The 21557-nt window shown below is 42.3% G+C and overlaps 1 protein-coding gene across 5 annotated transcripts in view; it reads right to left on the bottom strand.

The window, feature by feature from the left end:
• The window catches only part of SEMA6B (semaphorin 6B), a 1127599-nt gene extending 1109705 nt beyond the window's left edge, over positions 1 to 17894 (bottom strand). For 3 of the 5 annotated variants that reach the window (XM_089687854.1, XM_089687858.1, XM_089687857.1), the window contains exon 1: positions 17480 to 17893. The gene's annotated coding sequence lies outside the window, so the exon portion shown is untranslated. Of the gene's footprint in view, positions 1 to 17479 lie in introns of all 5 variants that reach the window. The other 2 variants (XM_089687856.1, XM_089687855.1) reach the window with 1 other exon arrangement.
• Between the last annotated feature and the right edge of the window lie 3663 nt (positions 17895 to 21557).

Genomic DNA, 21557 nt, shown 5'->3' with positions numbered 1-21557 from the left:
TAGCCCCTTGAGGTAAAAAAGGGCCTTACATCCCCAGGGATGTGCAATTCATATCGCCCGACGCCGGGGACATGCAGTTCCAGGAACCAGGCAGGTAGGTTTTCTTTGCCTTTAGCCCTGCTGAGGGCAAGCAGCAGGGCTCACCTGTCAGGTGGAAGCATTCGGGCGGCAGCGCTGCTGCCCGATTGCTTCTACACAGCCCACATTACCAGCCTCTCCCCCCTACCCTCTATATGTTCTGGGCTCCGCTTGCCCATCTGCGGGCCCGGGACTGGTTCAGTGGGTGCCAGTGGGATGTGGTATAGGGGAGGGAGGAGAGCGGACACATCCGCTCCCCTCCCCTTCTTGTCCTGACTCGGAAGTGATGCGAAGTCACTTCTAGGTCCCTGTTTGACAGATTTCCGGTCATTGAGGCCGGGAAAAAATGTAATGTGGGGCGATGGCCACTGCATTACATTCAGGGGAGCACAGGGGAGATACTGAATGGCTCAAAAAAAAAAGAACCTGTCACCAAAAGATCATCACATAGGGGACTTTTTGTCCCCTATGTGATTAAAAAAAAGTTATGTAATTTTTTTTTTTTTTAAAGGGCGTTACACCCAAGCATATAACCCCCCCAAAAAAATTTTTCAAGGTCCCCACCCCCACATATGTACACACACACAAACATAAAAGCTCCAGCTGGGGCGCCTACACATGAAAACTTCAATTGCGATACCTATGTTACATATCTCCGTGCACGCCAGCATGAGAGCAAAAATTCTAACACCAGACCTCTGCCGTAACGCTAAACTGATGTCCTATAAGGGGCTTTAAAAGAGCCAGCTATAGAAAATGTAGGGTACTAAAGTTTGTTGCCATTTCAAGAGTGCACGCAAATTTAAGGTTTGACATGAGCATGTCTGCTGGACCTAGTAATATCAAACCATGCAGAGCTTATTATGAATGTCCATATAAAAGAACATCTGGGCAGCAGTGACCATAACATGATTTCATTTATTGCTAGCTGTAACCGGCAAGCACATACTGGAAAAAAAAGTGCTCAATTTTAAAAAAGCTAACTTTCCAAGGCTGAGAGCTGCTCTCCAAGACTTAGACTGGGAGGGAATATTGGCATCAATGAACACAACACAGAAATGGGAGTTCTTCAAAAAGACTGTATGTGAACACACTGCAAAATATATTCCCATGGACAACAAGTTTAAAAGGCTAAAAATAAAATCTATGTGGTTTATGGCCAAAGTTAAAAAAGCTATAGATAATAAGAAAAGAGATTTTATTAAATATAAAAATGAAGGAACACTATCATAATTTAAACATTGCAAAGAATATAACAGAATATGCAAAAAGGAAATAAAGGCAGCAAAAATTGAAAAGGAACGACAGATTGCAAAGGATAGCAGGACCAACCCTCAAAAAATTCTTCAAATATATTATTGGAAAAACGTCCAGTCCGAGCATGTAGGCCCTTTACAAAATAATCTAGAGTGGGTGACTGGGGACAAAGAGAAGGCAAATTGATTAAATATCTTCAGCTCTGTGTATACAAAGAAAAATGGGGGAGCTCTTGTCCATAATGGGCATGTTATTGACACAGCTTCAGATGATCCACATTGGCTCACAATTGATATGATCCAAAAATATTTAGACAGAATAAAGTTGAATAAAGCACCTAAACCAGATGGCATACACCCATGGGTCCTTAAAGAATTGAGCTCTGTCATTTCAAAGCTATTGTTTCTAAATTTTAGGGACTCTTTAATGACTGGCATAGTACCACTGGATTGGCGTAAAGCTAATGTGGTGCCAATATTTAAAAAGGGGTCAAAATCTTTACCAAGTAATTATAGACCAGTTAGTTTAACTTCTATAGTTGGGGAGATACAGGAGAGTTTGATAAAAGACCACATAGATGAGTGCTTGCAGGAAATGAATATTTTAAGCAACAGACAGCATGGATTCGTGAAAGACAGAAGTTGTCAAACAAATCTGATTTCTCTTTACGAGGAGGTGAGCAAAACTTTGGACAGAAGGGTGGCGGTGGACTTGGTATACTTGGATTTTGCAAAAGCGTTTGACACAGTTCCCCACACATGGCTAATGTGTAAGATAAAGTCTACGGGCTTGGAAAAATCCATATGTAAATGGATAGAAAACTGGCTAAAAGATCGTATTCAAAGAGTAGTGGTTAATGATTCATACTCTGAATGGTCTGGGGTTGTCAGTGGTGTACCCCAAGGGTCAGTGTTGGGACCCTTACTTTTTAATATATTTATAAACAATATAGGGTCTGGGATTAAAAATAGCATTTCAGTCTTTGCAGATGACAAGCTGTGCAGTGCAATAACGTCCTTTAATGTAAGATGATGCACTTGGGGACTAAGAATATGCAAGCGTCATACATACTAGGGGGGAGTACAACTTGGGGAATCAATGGTGGAGAAGGATCTGGGAGTTCTGGTAGATCACAAGCTTAATAATGGCATGCAATGCCAAGCTGCAGTTTCTAAAGCAAGCAAAATCCTCTCCTGTATTAAAAGAGGTATAGACTCCAGAGAGAGATATCATTTTACCCCTAATTGTCAGGTTATTGCAAATATGAGCCAACACAATATATCCCTAAATCAAATTAAATAAAGTATACTATTAGTAATAGCTAAATAGTGATAGTCCCAAAAACATATTGTGATAAAAAAAACAAAATGTGATCAAAAACTATAAATGATGAATACTGTAAAATAAGTCTCTGGTGATGTAAAGTGACAAATCCCAATAATGTGATTAAAAAATAAATGATTGCAATTTCCGGTGATTCCTTAATAAGATTAGGTTATGCGCTCACCTCCTTGTCAGGCTATAGCAGGCTTACAGCGCTTTTTGTTCACATATGGAACTTTGAATCCTGTGTTGCACCGTATGAAGAGTGGTGGGTATCTCTTAATTATATCCCCGTGCTCCTATCCCCGCAGGGATCTCTCACTCCTTCTGCTATTCTTTTGCCTCCTCCTTAGATGTTCCTCAGTGGGAGAGAAATATAAAGATAGTGCCTTATCCTTTTATGGTTCAACAGGTTCCCTCCCAGCCTATTGCCAAATGCTGGTCTGCAAAACCCCTCGTGCCTCCGGGTGGACGCCATATGGCGTCTTTTCGGGCATGCGCAGTGTGCATGCTCGCAGAGCGGCGCGATCTGTCACCGGCCGTGTACCTCGGACACGGCCAATGACAGATCCGAGTACCGGCCCCGTTGCCGGTACCATGTGACCTGCTGCGACCAATCACAGCAGGTCACATGACAGTTGTATACAATGGATGGCTTCATTCATTCTTCAGTGTTTCTAGCTGTGAATGGTCGCAGTGATCACATGCACAAGCTGGGCCAATCACAGCCCAGCTGTGTCATGTGATTAGCCGTGGCCAAATCACAGCTAAGCACAAAAAAAAAAAAAAACCCTGAATGAATCGATGTCATTCAGGTAAATGCTTGCTTATAGCAAAGTAATTCTTTGCTATAAGCAAACTGTGTAAAAAAAAAAAAAATACTGATCACTTACCCAAAGTAGTACAATGTTACTATGGTAACATTGTACTACTTTGGTCATAGTGAAATATGAAAAAAAAATCTTAAAGAAAAAAATGTGATAAAAAATTAAAAATAAAAAAAATTAAAACATTTTTTTTTTAAATTATTTTTTTTTTTCATACTGTCACCAGTCAGTGTCCCTGATCACTGCCATGCCAGTTATATGATGACGCTGTACTGCACTGGAGATAGTATGTAAAAAAAAAAAAGTGAAAATAATTTTTGTAATTTTTTCATTTTCTGAAAAATTATGACAAAAAAAATAACTTCAAAAAACTCGCCATGCCTCTTATGAAGTACGTCGGACTGTCTACTTTGCAAAAAGGGGTCATTTGGGGGATATCTGTACTGTTCTGACATTCATGGACCTCAAGAAATTAGATTGGCTGTCAGTACTTTAGGATTGATCAATATTCAGATATACAGTATACCATAGTTTGTGAACTCTATAACTTTCCTACAAACTAAAAAATACATCCTAATTTGGGTTATTTTCACCAAAGAAATGTAGCAGAATACATCTTGGCCTAAATTTATGAAGAACAATTATTTATTTGCAAACTTTTATAACAGAAACAAAGAAAAACATGTTTTGTTTTTCAAAATTTTCAGTCTTTTTTTGTTAATTTAGCAAAAAATAAAAACCCCAGTTTTGATTAAATACCACCAAAAGAAAGCTCTAGTTGTGTGAAGAAAATGATAAAATTTTAGTTTGGGTACAATGTTGTATGACCGCGCAATTGTCATTCAAAGTGTGAGAGCACTAAAACCTGACAAATGGCCTGGGCAGGAAGGGGGTAAAAGTGCCCTGTATGGAAGCGGTTAAACTACTTTATTTCGTGCCCAAATGTACTCACATTAAATCCAGTTAAAAACCGTTTTGTTAAAATCAGTTACATTTCACTGTGTGCGCCGCACAGAGTGTATACTCGCCGTCCAGGGGTGCAGAGTGACATCGTAGCCTACATTGGAGGGGAGATAATCTGTCTGGTGGATCATGCCTCCAATCATCTCTCCCTGCGGGGATAGGAGCATGGGGAAATAATTAAGAGATACCCACCACTCTTCATACGGTGCAACACAGGATTCAAAGTTCCATATGTGAACAAAAAGCGCAGTAAGCCTGCTATAGGCTGACAAGGAGGAACATCTAAGGAGGAGGCAAAAGAGTAGCAGAAGGAGTGAGAGATCCCTGTGGGGATAGGAGCACGGGGAAATAATTAAGAGATACACACCACTCTTCATATGGTGCAACACAGGATTCAAAGTTCCATATGTGAACAAAAAGTGCAGTAAGCCTGCTATAGGCTGACAAGGAGGTGAGCGCATAACCTAATCTTATTAAGGAATCACCGGAAATTGCAATAATTTATTTTTGAATCACATTATTGGGATTTGTCACTTTACATCACCAGAGACTTATTTTATAGTATTCATCATTTATGTTTTTTGATCACATTTTGTTTTTTTTATCACAATATGTTTTTGGAACTATCACTATTTAGCCATTACTAAAAGTTAATATACTTTATTTAATTTGATTTAGGGATATATGGTGTTGGCTCATATTTGCAATAACCCCTGACAATTATTAGGGACGCGACATTTATTTGATATATCTTTGGTACATATATACACATGGTTAGAGGATGTGTTTGATGTCAGCGAACCTTATTTAACTGTAATAAGTGGCTCACAAGTAATATCTAATTCTACCATTTTACCCCTGTACAAATCATTAGTAAGACCTCATCTGGAATATGCAATTCAGTTTTGGGCACCAATTCATAAAAAGAACATTGGGGAACTGGAGAAAGTACAGAGTAGGGCAACCAAATTGATAAGGGGCATGGAGGAGCTCAGCTATGAGGAAAGATTAGAGGAACTGAATTTATTCTCTCTTGAAAAGAGGAGATTAAGGGGGGATATGATCAACATGTATAAATACATCAGTGGTTCATATAGTGAACCTGGTGTAGCGCTATTCACTCTGAGGTCATCACAGAGGACAAGGGGGCACTCTTTAAGTCTGGAGGAAAAGATATTTAATCTCCAAACACGGAAACGTTTCTTCACAGTGAGAGCTGTGAAAATGTGGAATAGACTCCCTCAAGAGTTGGTTCTGGCCAGCTCAGTGGACTGCTTTAAAAAACGCCTGGATTCTTTTGTTAGATACACAGAATATAACTGATATAAAAATAATCCCCTTGCGCTCCACTGGTATGAACAAACACAACCCCAAATATAGCTATATACCTATGGCAATCCTGACGAAGCCACGTGACATCGTGGAGTAACGCGTAGAGCGCGGTGACAAACTTCCGGTTACGCACATCCGGCAGATGCCATCTTTGGACACCCAGCACCTTGCAGTACACCCACAGCACATAGGAGACCTGCTGTATGAGATCTGCAATGCAGTGAGTGTTCTCTTTTGGCTTGTTTTCATCTGCTATATGGAATAAACAGTATTTCACTATGGAGGCTCTCTTTGTCTACCTCTTTATGGCCTTGTGATAATCCTGGGGGCATCACCATCTGAGGGCATAAGTGACCATAAGTTATAATACACGAGTATTATAACAGAGATCCCCAGTCTGGTGGAGCATTATTACTGAAAACATTGTGGCCCTTAGGGGTCGCATGGTTAACCTCCCTGGCGGTATGATTATTTCAGATTTTTGGTGCTGAAAGCGGTACCATTTTTTTGCATGGAAATATGTATTTTTTTTATTGTAGGCTGTAATTTTTAGGAAAAACTCACTGAAATCTGTCCGAACAAGAGTCTAGTAAACATCCCGGGTATGATAAAATTTGAAACACAAAATCATAAATTATAAAATAATAAATAATCATAAAAATAATATAAAAATAATAAAAAATTTAATTCAATAATATAATCAAACCAAAAACACTGAAATGTGAAATATAGCGCCAAGTTCGCACATTGCTGAGCTCAGTCGCAAAATCGTTTTCAGTGTCTGATGACGAATTTCCCCCACGAATCATTATCACTCTATTCTGCAAGTGGTTCTGATTTACTATCGCTGTTCTCTAGCTGATCTAAACCGCTTTTGACCTAAAGGGACACTTTTTGGACGCTATGGACATTTCTCAGTTTCCAGGCAGAAAGAACAGACAAAATGCAGGCAGGGCGCAGGACAAAGCACTAGGGACAATATGTATGTGAAATTGGTTGAGACAGCAATGTTTTACTATGTAAAATGTAAAAAAAAAAAATGACATTTTTTAAAATTTTTAAATTTCCCGCCGCCGGCGGCGGCGCCCGTACGTCCCGACGTCACAGGGACAGGACACAGAAGCCGGATGCCGGCATCGGCCGGAGGAGATGGCTGGGGACGCTGCAGGGGATACATCGTGGGAGCGCAGGGTAAGGTAAGTGAAGAACACATGCCGGAGCAGTGCCGCATGGTATTCCCGAGTGTAGCTCGGGGTTACCGCTTTTGGTACTGAAATGTTACCCCGAGCTACACTCGGGAATACCGCCAGGGAGGTTAAGGTGAGGAGGCACTTTAGCCACTTTTGGATTATGACATACACGTGTGGCATGCTAACACGTATCATGTTTGGAGTGAAGAATTGAAGCACTGACATCGCAGTGTTTGTTTGCACATGAAATGTCAAGCACTTGTTATTGCACTTTATTGTGGATTTTTATTTTTAACCTACATTTATACTCATACTGAGCACCTGTCACTTTCAGTTAGAGTGTGCAATGTCATTGTGTATTACTTTTACTTTGCACATATTGTATTTTGGCACGATTTAGTCAGCAAACACATGACCTGTTTTGCACTCTCAGCACTTATATATTTTTTTGGGGGAATACCTAGCACTAGCCATCTATACCTTTCAATACAGTGTGGTCACTTTATATGCATTTTATATTTTTATATCATTGTACCTTACATGTTTAGTTCTTTATGTGAAGCGCTTCACCGATATTGGTTTTTTACAGAATATAACTGGATACTAACATTTATAGGTAAAGTTGATCAAGGGAATATCCGATTGCCTCTCGGGGGATCAGGAAGGGATTTTTTTTCCCTGCACGAGGAAATTGGATCATCCTTTGCTGGGGTTTTTTTTGCCTTCCTCTGGATCAACTGTGGGTATAAGATTATTTATTTAATTTTTTTTTTAATGGTGGACCTGGATGGACTTTTTTCTTTTTTCAGCCAGATTAGCTATGTAACTATGTTGGATATTTATTTACTTGATGCAACCTCGTCTTTTATATTTTACAAAACATTGGATACTTTATTGCTTTTTGTGCCCTAAAATTACCTTAAGTGTATTTTTGTCAAGGTCCTACCTTTTCCCTGAGGTTATGTTACTCCATGTGCTGGCGTCCATCTTGGATTCTGCTGTGCATGGTGGGAATCCTTTTATACCTTCAGGTCTCTGAGGTCCATCCCCCAGAGGGGCGTGGCTGATGACATATAAGCCTGTGGCCCGCACATGCTCTTTGCACTTGTGTCTTGTGTCGCTATTACTCTGTTCTGACTCTCGTGACTCTCCTGGTATCTGATTCGGCTCGTGACTTGACTATTCTTTGTATTCTCCTTTGATCTGACCCTCTGTTGCTGAACCCGGCTCGTGACCTGTGATTCTCGTCTGCTGTCCTGTACTGTTTTGTCCTGTTGTTATTGACCCCGGCCTGTCTGACTACTCTTTTGTCTCTTCCACCAGCTACACTCCATTGGCGGTGGCCATTACCGCAGCTGAGGTGTCTCGGGGGCCGCGACCTGGTTCCTGGCTGCGTCAAGTCCATCCCCACCATCAGGGGCCCTGGTGAAGGGCAGCCTGGGACTTAGACTCCGCGCCCTGAGGGACTTCGGTCTGTGGGTGGTGGTTGTCGTCAGCCAGTGCGTTACATTGTTAGGCCTGCCTGTCCATTCCTCGGCTCCTGCCCTGACAATTTTTTACTGAAATTTTGCATTTCCTAGACCTCTGTGATAATATCGTGTGACATAAAAAATTTAAACTATCGCTACTTTATTCTCTAGGATCTCTGATTTCAGAAAATATATAATGTTGGGGGTTTTGTGTCATCTTCAGGCCTTAAATTCTTTTTTAAACGTGTAAAAAAAAACAAAAACAGCACTGGCAGCGAAATGGATAAAGGATAAGCCCGACACTCCCCTTCCAATCGGCGCTCATTACACTGCAAGGTCTCTCTCCTCCCTGCTAATCCCCAGGTGCAGTGCTGGAGAGAGGCAGGGAGGGGAAGAGGAGATAAACAGTGCAATGTTAAAAATATTAAACGTTTAATTCGCCATAAAGCCCCTTTTGTTTTTAAAAGCCCCAAACATTACTTAAAGCAGATTTAAATACAGTTTTATTTAAAATGTATATTTTTTTTTATCAGGACAAGTAGATTGTCATGAGGGACAAGTAGATTGGGGCACCAATTTATTCCCTGGACAAGTAGGTTTTTCAAAAATTTCCACACCTCTGCATCCCCATTTTGTGTTGGGACTGTAAACAGGTTTGAATAAAACCCCTGAAACCTTTTGCCCACTGGAACCTCCGTGTTTACTCCTTGAGACAATAGGCAATCGAGTGCCTGAAATAAAGTTATTTTCTCTGGATTCGTTGGTACATTTGATTTTAGAAACCGGGGAGAGGGAAATACTCGAAGTTCTAGTCTGTATCTCAGAGAAATCATGGAAATTAAACATTTGTTTTAGATTACAGCCCTCCATGCAGCCACAAAATTCAAAAGCTTTCCCCCCACCCGAACAAGTGGGGGCACCCCTTCATAAGGAGAACCCAGGACCTCCTTGGGTTTTGATTCTGAGATCAACCCCTGGAGGCTGGGACATGTGAAACAACTGACTGATAGATAACAGCCCAGGAACTGAGGCCCCTGACACCTTAAAAGAAGGGCGTTTGAATTTCCTCTTAGAAGGCAGAAGAGTACTTTTACCCCCTTAAATCTTTTGGATATATTTGTCCAAATCTTCCCAAAACAGCTGTTTCCCATGAAAGGGAAAACCTGTCAACAATTTTTTGCATGGCAGTTCTGCTGACCAACTCTTCAGCCACAAAACCCTGTGCATATGCACTGATAAGAGGGCCAAGTGATACATTTGCTGAATTGAATCCTTAAGAACATCAACTACAAAACACAAAGCACGCGGAACATCGTCCAAATCCTTGACCGAGCATTCCATGTGCACTGATGGTCTTCCAACCCATTGGTTGACATGGTCAAAGACTCTGGCAAATACCAATAGCTGCTACAGCTGGCTGTGTGGCAGAACCTGCCAGGGAGAAGGAGGCCTTAAGAATCAGCTGGGTCCTTATTCAGGGATAAAACAGCTGCATCCACTACAGGCAACCCCCATTTCTTAACCTCCTTAGCGGTGTTCCCGATTGTAGCTCGGGGTAAAATTTCTATACCAAAAGCGGTAACCCCGAGCTACACTCGGGCTTACCATGCGGCGCTGCTCTGGGGGTCCCTGCAGCACTTACCTTGTCCTTCACTCCTACGATCTGTCCCCTCCAGCGTCCCCGGCCATCTCCTCCGGCCGATGCCGGCATCCGGCTCCTGTGTTCCGGTCCCTGTGACGTCGGGACGTACAGGCGCCGGAACCGGTGGGAAATTTGAATTTTTTTAAAAATGTCATTTTTGCTGTCATTGCTATTTCAATGCATTTCACATACATTTTGTCCCTACTGCTTTGTCCTACGCCCTGCCTGCATTTTGAATGTTCTTTCTGCCTGGAAACTTAGAAAAGTCCATGGCGTCCAAAAAGCGTCCCTTTACGTCAAAAGCGGTTTTAGAACAGCGATAGTAAATCAGAACCACTTGCAGAATTGAGTGATAATGATTTGTGGGGAAATTCGTCATCAGACACTGAAAACAATTTTGCGACTTTGCTCAGCGATGTGCAAATTTGCCTCTGTATTTCAAATTTCAGTGTTTTTGGTTTGATTATATTATCGAATTAAATTTATTATTATTTTATTATTTTTTATGATTATTTATTAAATTATAATTTATGATTTCGTGTTTCAAATTTTATCATATCCGGAATGTTTAATAGACTCTTGTTCGGACAGATTTCAGTGAGTTATTCCTAAAAATTACAGCCTACAATAAAAAACTACATATTTCCATGCAAAAAAATGGTACCGCTTTCAGCACATAAAATCGGAAAGAATCATACCGCCAAGGAGGTTAACAAACTTTTGTTCCATGGAGTACAAAACAGAAAACCTCTTTGGTGGAATAAAAACCTTGCCTAGGTGATCTCAGTCAGCATACATAATTTGCTACAGAAGAGGATACACTTCCAGGATTGGTGCTTCTAGTGACGGGGATCCATTCCGCTTCTTAGTCCCCTGAGAAACTAATGCAATCATCCCAGCGATCTTATCTTCTAAACCCACTAAGGCTGAAGCAAGATCATCCTTGGTTACATATGCTGGGGCAGAAGCCCCAGTTGTAGCCACAATGCCAGATAGACACAGCGGCTCAGACTGCCAGTCACTTCTGACCTGTCAGAAGAGGATATTACAGTGGACCTTCGGCTAGGATCCTCAGGACCTGGCATGGTACATTAGTGCCCTTTCCTGCTGAACCTTCACCACGCTTTGTGGAAGACATTATTTCAGATAGCGCAAACCTGTGCACCTCCACTAGTAACACAGATCACAATGATTCAGCTATGCAAATAGTGTCCTGAAGTAAAAACACTCAATGCAAATACTGCCTAATGAGCCACCTAGGGCAGCTCCTGACTGACTGGTCCACGCTTCCCCTCTGGGGAGTACTCACGTGCCCCTACAGAATAGACCGCTCTGTGTCACTGCCACAACAGATTATTCAGCAAACGAAGCCCACGTGTCCTGACCTCCAGCTAAACAAAATATGTCCAACTTCCATTTCCAGCCGCACTCACTCTAGTGGCCGAAAACAAAAAGAGCAAGCACATCTCAGGAACAATGATAACTCCCCTTAGTGGAAACTCACAGTCACAACACCTCTCCTTTCCCTTCAATTTAGAGCTTTGTTTGTTTCTCTATACATAGAGAAATAAAAGGAGATATCTTACCAGTCCCGCCGCAGGTCCCTGACTTCCGTCAGACACCAACCTTCACCCATCACGGCGGGCATTGTCATACAGACCTTCAAAGACTCGGTCCCCATGCTGGGGGACTACTGCCTTGGACCCGTTGGAAGCTCCTTGGTCAGATTTAAAACTGCACAGGGTCCATCTGCGTGGGGTCCAGTGCCATAAGGCTGCATTACAGGCAAAGCTTCGAGTATTCTTCTCCTTATCCAGCGAGGCTCAGCTACCATTTATTTTAGCTCATGACCTTCCGAATGGATCTGATTCAAGTCCCTGATTCTCTAATAAAACCATCCTGGACGTTCAGGTATGCTCCAAGAACACAGCAACACTTTCAGTGACCATCCATCTTACAGACACTGGCGAAATAAATGAGGTACTTCCTGTATAGGAGGAGTGTAATGCCTGGCCTTGGGCCCTTGGTTTCCTTGGGGATTTTTACAGTAAAGCATCGCTGCCCATATGCCAGAAGCACGGGGAATGACGTAACATCCTTCCCTAGGCTAAGGGAAACTTGCAGCGTCACGAGATATAGCCGCTTGTATTAGCTAAGACTTGTTTACGCCAGTTAGACTTGTTTGTGAAAAATAAACATCTTGAACTTTGAGAAAACTTAGATGGCAGTATAAGAGTTTGATTATGTGTTTATTAGGCCTGCTAGATGGCATGATAGTGATAAGTGACTGGGTGTGACTCTTAACTCACAGAACCTTTCAGTGTTATCTAAAACAGCATCTTGGAGTGAGTGAGGCGTCGCCCAATCTGGGATTGTGACCAGAAGCACTGAGCGGGGGTATTTAGGAGAGGCCTGGAAACGATGCGATCAGAAGCCATCCCATGCGTGTGGGAGACTCCCTGATGCTGGGACTTTTGTGGAAGCTGCATGGACTCATTGGTCAGTCATGCTCCAGGCTTCTCCATGATCTCCTGTGCACTGTGGTTGATGAGGTCTTTCCCTTCCCTTCTTCCCGTAGCTTTGGTAATGTATTCATTTTATGCTATGACGCTGTCAAAAGATATGTTTGTTTCATGCTCTAATATTCAAATTACTATTGGTGTATGTTATTACGCAGATTGTGATGACCATAAGATATATCCTCCTGTGTATTGTGTGATAATAAAAGTAGAGGTTTTGACAGTGCAAGAACACTGCAGTTGGATTCGGTTATTTCTTGGGGTGCTGAGTGAATGATGCATGATGTGCCAGGGCAGTTTTACACTTGGTAGTGTGTCCCTCACAAGCTTAGAAACTATGGTGTGAGTGCTGGTTTTGATCGTACCTGTGCAGTGTGTGTGACTTTCTCTTGGTTTTGGTGTCCAGCCTTACATTACAAGGGATTATAAAGGGGAAGACCTCCTTTCTGATTGGTCAACCAGTGTCTATTCACCTATAGGTGGCCTATAACCCACATAGTCATGAATAGCTTGCTCCGTGTCCCGTAATGTACGATAAAGAAATCAAGTTTAGTAGAAAGGGCCTTAATATAAGCTTCTATGTCCCAGCCACCCCTATAGCAGACTGAAGTTTGGGAAATGCTTCTGGACCAAGGGTACAGTCCATCTGACCCTTCTGGAGATGGTGTACAGCCCCAAGAGCTCACCTGCTGGGAAGACAGACACTGTCTATTTAGCTCTGTTCTGTAAGGAGCCAGCGCTATCTTGCCTGAGTTTAGTAGCAGCGGAGGATCAGGTCAAAAAGCAGTTGATTTCCATAGTGGAGGACCCAGATCAAGACTGCTTCTCTTCCCACACCTGGTGCTTGCCCATAGGAGCTAAAAAATAGGGTCTAAGCCATGATGAGATTGCCAACAGAGCTGTGTGGACCGGGAGCTGCCAATCATCACGTCTCATCTCTCCATGTGCAAAGCATCAAAAACACAGCAAAACCGCACTACATGCTTTTATGCAGCATTTCCACTGAAGTCTATAAAACCAAAAATGCTACTTTTTGCATTAAAAAAAGTCATTGACCCTTTTAAAAAACGCACCAGGTGAAAATGCGGAGATGTGAACATGTCCTATAGGAAATCATGTTAAATGAACTGTACTGCGTTTCTGCAAAATGCAAAATGCTGTGGTAAACACTTACAGTCAGGTCCATAAATATTGGGACATCGACACAATTCTAACATTTTTGGCTCTATACACCACCACAATGGATTTGAAATGAAACGAACAAGATGTGCTTTAACTGCAGACTGTCAACTTTAATTTGAGGATATTTACATCCAAATCAGGTGAACGGTGTAGGAATTACAACAGTTTGCATGTGCTTCACACTTGTTAAGGGACCAAATATATTGGGACAATTGGCTTCTCAGCTGCTCCATGGCCAGGTGTGTGTTATTCCCTCATTATCTCAATTACAATGAGCAGATAAAAGGTCCAGAGTTCATTTCAAGTGTGCTATTTGCATTTGGAATCTGTTGCTGTCAACTCTCAAGATGAGATCCAAAGAGCTGTCACTATCAGTGAAGCAAGCCATCATTAGGCTGAAAAAACAAAATAAACCCATCAGAGAGATAGCAAAAACATTAGGCGTGGCTAAAACAACAGTTTGGAACATTCTTAAAAAGAAGGAATGCACCGGTGAGCTCAGCAACACCAAAAGACCCGGAAGACAACGGAAAAATCAACTGTGGTGGATGACTGAAGAATTATTTTCCTGGTGAAGAAAACACTCTTCAAAACAGTTGGCCAGATCAAGAACACTCTCCAGGAGGTAGGTGTATGTGTGTCAAAGTCAACAATCAAGAGAAGACTTCACCAGAGTGAATACAGAGGGTTTACCACAAGATGTAAACCATTGGTGAGCCTCAAAAACAGGAAGGCCAGATTAGAGTTTGCCAAACGACATCTAAAAAAGCCTTCCCAGTTCTGGAACAACATCCTATGGACAGATGAGACCAAGATCAACTTGTACCAGAATGATGGGAAGAGAAGAGTAAGGAGAAGGATCCTGATCCTAAGCATACCACCTCATCAGTGAAGCATGGTGATGGTAGTGTCATGGCATGGGCATGTATGGCTGCCAATGGAACTGGTTCTCTTGTATTTATTGATGATGTGACTGCTGACAAAAGCAGCAGGATGAATTCTGAAGTGTTTCAGACAATATTATCTGCTCATATTCAGCCAAATGCTTCAGAACTCATTGGACGCCGCTTCACAGTGCAGATGGACAATGACCCAAAGCATACTGCAAAAGTAACCAAAGAGTTTTTTAAGGGAAAGAAGTGGAATGTTATGCAATGGCCAAGTCAATCACCTGACCTGAATCCGATTGAGCATGCATTTCACTTGCTGAAGACAAAACTGAAGGGAAAATGCCCCAAGAACAAGCAGGAACTGAAGACAGTTGCAGTAGAGGCCTGGCAGAGCATCACCAGGGATGAAACCCAGCGTCTGCTGATGTCTATGCATTCTAGACTTCAGGCTGTAATTGACTGCAAAGGATTTGCAACCAAGTATTAAAAAGTGAAAGTTTGATTTATGATTATTCTGGCCCATTACTTTTGGTCCCTTAACAAGTGGGAGGCACATATGCAAACGGTTGTAATTCCTACACCATTCACCTGATTTGGATGTAAATACCCTCAAATTAAAGCTGACAGTCTGCAGTTAACCACTTGCCTACCAGGCACTTATACCCCCTTATTTACCAGGCCAATTTTCAGCTTTCAGCGCTGCCGCACTTTGATTGACAATTGCGCAGTCATGCAACATTGTACCCATATGAAATTTTGATCATTTTTTTCTCACAAATAGAGCTTTCTTTTGGTGGTATTTAATCGCCACTGGGCACTTTACTTTTTGCGCTATAAATAAAAAAATTGCAAAAAATTTGAAAAAAAAAAAAAAGTTCTTTGTTTCTATTATAAAATTTTTCAAACAGGTATTTTTTCTCCTTCACTGATGTGCGTTGATGAGGCAGCACTGATGGGCACTGATAGGCAGCACTAAAGGGCACTGATAGGCAGTACTAATGAGGTGGCACGGATAGGCGGCACTGATAGACAGCACTAATGAGGTGTCACGGATAGACGGCACTAATATACAGCACTGATAGGCGGCACTGATAGGTGACACTGATGATGGGTACTGATAGACGGCACTGACTGGCATCACTGCTGGGCACTGACTGGCGGCACTGACTGGCACAACCCCTGGGCACTGACTGGTGGCACTGACTGGCAGCACTGCTGGGCTGCACTGGTGGGTGGCACTGGTGGGCAGCACTGGTGGGTGGGCACAGGTGGGTGGCACTGGTGGGCACAGGTGGGTGGGCACAGGTGGGTGGCACTGCTGGGCACAGGTGGGTGGCACTTCTGGGCACAGGTGTGTGACACTGCAGAGTGGCACAGGTGGGTGCACTGCTGGGCACAGGTGGGTGATCTGCTGGCACAGGTGGGCGGAGCTAGTGGGCGCACTGCTGGGCACAGGTGGGCGGAACTTGCGGGTGGCACTGCTGGGCACCGATCATCAGGGCACTGATCATCAGTGCCCTGATGATCGGTGCCGATCCCCGCTCTGACAACTGCCGGTTCTCGGCAGTACTTTCCTCACGATCTGACAGCGTGAGGAAAGTGCAGCCGAGAACCGGCACTTGCATTTCCCTCTGATCAGCGTGTCATTGGACACCGCTGATCACGTGGTAAAAGGCCGCTGTGATTGGCCTTTTACCACATCACGTGATCAGCTGTGTCCGTAGGACACAGCGATCACGGAGATCGCCCGGTGCGCGCCAGGAGAGCGCATTCTGGGAAGACGTCATATGACGTCCACTCAGAACTGGCCGGCCGCAGTTTAGCCGTCATTCGGCTATCTGCGGTCGGCAGGTAGTTAAAGCACATCGTGTTCGTTTCATTTCAAATCCATTGTGGTGGTGTATAGAGCCAAAAATGTTAGAATTGTGTCGATGTCCCAATATTTATGGACCCGACTATAAATGTTTACTTCTGAGTTTAATACGGTTTTAAATATATTATACCAGATGTAACATATACCGTAAATATATTATATTGTATACTAGTATATTAAATCCAGCTACCTGAGAGCTACTAGTAATGAAAGTTTAAATAATTCCCAGTCAGTAATGAGCTGCTAGCCCCAAAATGATTCCTCCCTGGCATCACATATCTGCTAGCTAAGAACAGGTTAAAAACACTAAAGAACTGCATCAATTATGGTTTTCTGAATAACAGCTTACTGTGTTTCAGTATACTGTATAAAATATCCAGCCTGTAGACCCTGAATTTAGGTGAGTGCGTAGCAACACACTACATGAGCACAGCGTGGAAATAGGGTGGTGGCTTCGCACAGGGAACTTACATGCTATAGCCATATAAGCAATGTTTCATATTTAGAAAAGGCTGCTATCTTTATTCTGCAATCATATGTACATTTTATGAACATGAAGCACTATAAGGGAGGCGATTTGTTTGTAGAATTGCTGCTCCCAGCACCACAGAAATCAATGTCATGAAAAGAATAACGAGTAAGCAGTATTGTATTGGCACTAAGAATTATTGCAATAGGCTGCTGCAATAGGATGGGACTAAATATCAGAAATGCAAAGATCAGCATATTTTGATTAAAACACCAGTAAAGGCACAGACAAATCTTACATGGACAAAACACACCGTAACGATCCGCAATTAAATGTAGTTAATGCATTCAAGACCAACAGAAAGGATTTTCTCACGCAGCAACGTGGAATCCTAAAGAGAGCTTTACACCTCGCCACAACAGGCCTGCAGTACAATTTCTTGCAGTCATAATGCCATTACTGTACCTTGTGTTTCTGTTACATCATGCATCAGCTGTATATCCGGCCAGCGTCGATCTCTAAAGCTGGGTACCGGTGCATAATCACACGGTTCCGTCAGGTCTATTTAGAGGCTGTCCTGGATGTCTCCGTGGGCTTAAGACTTCTGTCCCAGCTTCCTCAGTTATGCCCTGTGAGAGACCAAAAACGCTCAAGCCTTATTTTACGTATCTGGCACTCCTTTTCCATTTCCATACTGTTTACAACAGCCTCTCTCACGAATCCTAGTTCTCATTCGCCTGGGTTCCTTTTTTTCTCACCAGCCACGGTTTAGAAAACCACTGTCTCTCTATCTAAGATACCCCTCCCCCTTTTTATATCTCTGGTCTATACCTATGTCAGTTACTACATTTTCTACGTGGAGGAAGCATGTGTGAATGCATTTCCCCTGTTTTAGCTAGAGTGATCACCCTTTTTACATGTGCTTTCCTTTCTGCCATATTTAAACCAGAACTTGTTATTTTTTTTTCTTCTAATTTTCTGCCTTGCACCTATTAACCACTTGCCCTCTAGAGGATTTACCCCCCTTCCTGACCAGGCCTCTTTTTGCTACTCGGTGCTGCACTAATTCAACTGATAATTGCGCGGTCATGCAATACTGTACCCAAACAAAATTTACGTCCTTTTTTTCTCACAAATAGAGCTTTCTTTTGGTGGTATTTGGTCACCTGTGCGCTTTTTGTTTTTCGCTCTATAAACAAAAAAAGACCAAAAATGTTGAAGAAAAACTATATTTTTTACTTTCGGCTATAAAAAATATATAGTAAACTCAAAGTTAGTTATAAATTTAGACCAAAATGTATTCTGCTACATGTTTTTGGTAAAACAAATCCCAATAAGTGTATATTGATTGCTTTTTGTGAAAGTTATAGCATCTACAAACTATGGTATAGATCAGCAATGGGCAAACTACGGCCCGGCGGACCTTTTAATCCGGCTCGCGGAGCGTGATACTGTCAGGATGGCTGTCAGGATGTGTGTAGGCGGGGCAGCGTGACGAACGTGAGGGGAGCTAGGCTGCTCTCACAGTCCGCCCTGAAGACCGGTGTAGCATGAAAATCTGTCTCCTACGAGGATCTGTCCCCCTCGACGTATCTGCGCATGTGCCGGAGATTGCCGATCGGCTGCTAATGCCTGAAACTGGCACATGCGCAGATACGTCGAGGGGGACAGATCCTCATAGGAGACAGATTTTCATTGCTACACCGGAACGGCGCGGGAACACGGCGAGAGGAACGCGCGGAGCAAAGGTAAGTGAATTGACACAGGGGGGACTTGGGGACTTAATATGGGGGATGAATTAATATGGGGAATGAATTACTATAGGGGGGATGAATTACTATATGGGGGATGAATTACTATGGGGGATGAATTACTATATGGGGGATGAATTACTATGGGGGATGAATTACTATATGGGGGATTAATTACTATATGGGGGATGAATTACTATGGGGGATAAATTACTATGGGGGGTGAATTACTATGGGGGATGAATTACTATATGGGGGATGAATTACTATGGGGGATGAATTACTATGGGGGATGAATTACTATGCTTACTATGGGGGATGAATTACTATATGGGGGATTAATTACTATGCTTACTATGGGGGAATATTACTATACTTACTATGGATGACACATACACATCATTCATCTACTCTTGGTCCGGCCCCCGGGTCCAATATATGAACCCATTGCGGCCCTCAAGTCAAAAAGTTTGCCCACCCCTGGTATAGATACTGCAATTTACGCCATTTTTTTGCTATACAGCGCTGCACTAGTTTAACGGACAATTGCGCAGTCATGCAATATGGTGCATAAATGAAATTGATGTCTTTTTTTTAAACAAATAGAGCTTTCTTTTGGTGGTATTTGATCACTTGTGCGCTTTTTATTTTTGGCGCTATAAACAAAAAGATTTTGAGAAAAAAATTATTTTTAAAAAACTATATTTTCTAATTTGTCATAAAAAATATCCAAAAAAAAGTAAAATTTTGTCATAAATTTAGGCCAAAATGTATTCTGCTCCATGTTTTTGGTTAAAAAAAGTTATAGCATCTACAAACTATGGTATAGATAGTTTTTATTTTCTGACTGCTCATCACATTTCTTGAGGTGCTAAAATACCAGGACAGTACAAACACCCCCAAATGACCCCTTTTCAGAAAGTAGACACCCTAGGCTTTCTACCGAGAGGCATAATGAGTCCATGGAAGATTTATTTTTTCTCTACAAGTTTTGTTTTTTTTCTTCATTTTCCAAAAACTTGTGGCAACAAACGAGATCTGCAAAATACTCACCATGCTTCTTATCAAATTCCTTGGGATGCCTACTTAACAAAAAGTGGTCATTTGGGGGAGGGGGGGTTGGTGCTATCCTGGCATTTCAGGACCTCCGAAACTGTGATAGGTAGTCAAGAAGTGTAATGAGGAAATAAAGCCCTTTAAAAGCCTGAAGGTGCTTACTGGATTTTGGGGTCCTGTACTTGGCTAGACTGCCAAAACATCTCTCACATGTGGCACCCCCATACTTGGGAGAAGTAGCAAAATGTATTTTGGGGAGTCATTCCACATATATCCATGGCATGTGTGAGCAGTAAATCATTTAAATGACACGTTTGTGTAAAAAAAAAATAAAAATTGTTGTTTGTCATTTTCCAAAAGCTTGTGGTAAAAAATAAATTCTTCTATTGATTCAACATGCCTCTCAGAAAATAGTTTGGGGTGTCTACTTTCCAAAAAGGGGTCGTTTTGGGGAGTGGGGGTATTTTATGCCCAGCATTAGAAGTTTATGCCACACATCATTCACTCTTATAACCTCCTGAAGACCAAGCCTTTTCTGACACTTTTTGCTAGGAAATTAATTTAAACCCCAAACATTATATATTGTTTTAAAGCAAATACCCTAGTGAATAAAATGGTGGGTGCTGCAATTTTTTATGTCACTCCACTCTTGCCACCTCAAATTTGAAGGGCAATTTCTAAACTGCGACTGTGCCTTCATTTGTAATATTTCAGAGACATACTATGCATCAAAATGTAGGTCTGGGTCTTGCGATTCTCACAATATAAATCTCTTCAGTATAGGATTTATAATTTTCAAACTACAACCATTTGAATATGGAATATGGAAACCACCAGTGAAGTGAGCAAGTTGGAGCAGTTTGTTTTTAACCACTCTTCTCTGCACTTGCTGTAGAGTGAGTTGCCATAGGAACCCAGGTGTGTGAGCAGGCAGCAGAGTGACAAGCCACTCCACCCAGTTACTTCGCCCACTCCAGTTGTAAACTTACTGGTGGAGGCAAGAACACTTCACACGATTTCCCCAGAAATTGTAGCTTTTCTAGTTATTATTATTATACAGGATTTATACAGAGCCAACAGTTTGCTCAGCACTTTACAGTATAACGGGAGACAATACAGCAACAATACAGTTCAATACAAGAGGGTTAGGAGGGCCTGATCCTGGGAGCTTACAATCTAAGAGGTATGTGAAAGACCAGGCTGTAACAGACTGCTGGTGCTCGCCAGTTCACCAAAAGGTAGCATGGCACTAGTACTGGCATTCTGCTGCATATGAGAGTCATCAAAATTTACCGGCAAGTGCTAACAGAGATCAGGCCTGATTCTGCGAACACTGCGGTTTTGTGTGCAATAGATCAAGTGACAGTGACCTACTGGCACTGCACTTGCTGGGGGAGAGCGTAGGAGTAGGGGCTAAACACAGGTGCTGGCAGGTGCCGGGGCTGATCCCGCTAACGCTGCATTTTTGGGAACGCTTGCTAAATTAGAGCACCCCAGCACCAGGATTTATCATGGCAGTGTCAGCAGAGGCACAGCAGCTGAGCTGCAGAATGTATTTAACTACCAGACACTTTTACCCCCCTTCCTGTCAAGGCCAATTTCAGTGCTCTCAAAGTTTGGATGACAATTACTCACACTGTACCAACTGGATTTTTATTTTTTGCAATATAAGCAAAAAACAACCAAAAACATTGGGGAAAAAGTGTGTTTTTTTTAGTTTCTGTTTTGCAATTAAA

This window comes from Staurois parvus, unplaced genomic scaffold, assembly GCF_062004578.1.
Source record: "Staurois parvus isolate SC_StPar_1 unplaced genomic scaffold, SC_StPar_1.0 ptg000439l, whole genome shotgun sequence".
NCBI lineage: Eukaryota > Metazoa > Chordata > Amphibia > Anura > Ranidae > Staurois > Staurois parvus.
The sequence above is the reverse complement of the archived record's forward strand: the minus strand, read 5'-3'. Positions and strand labels throughout refer to the sequence as shown.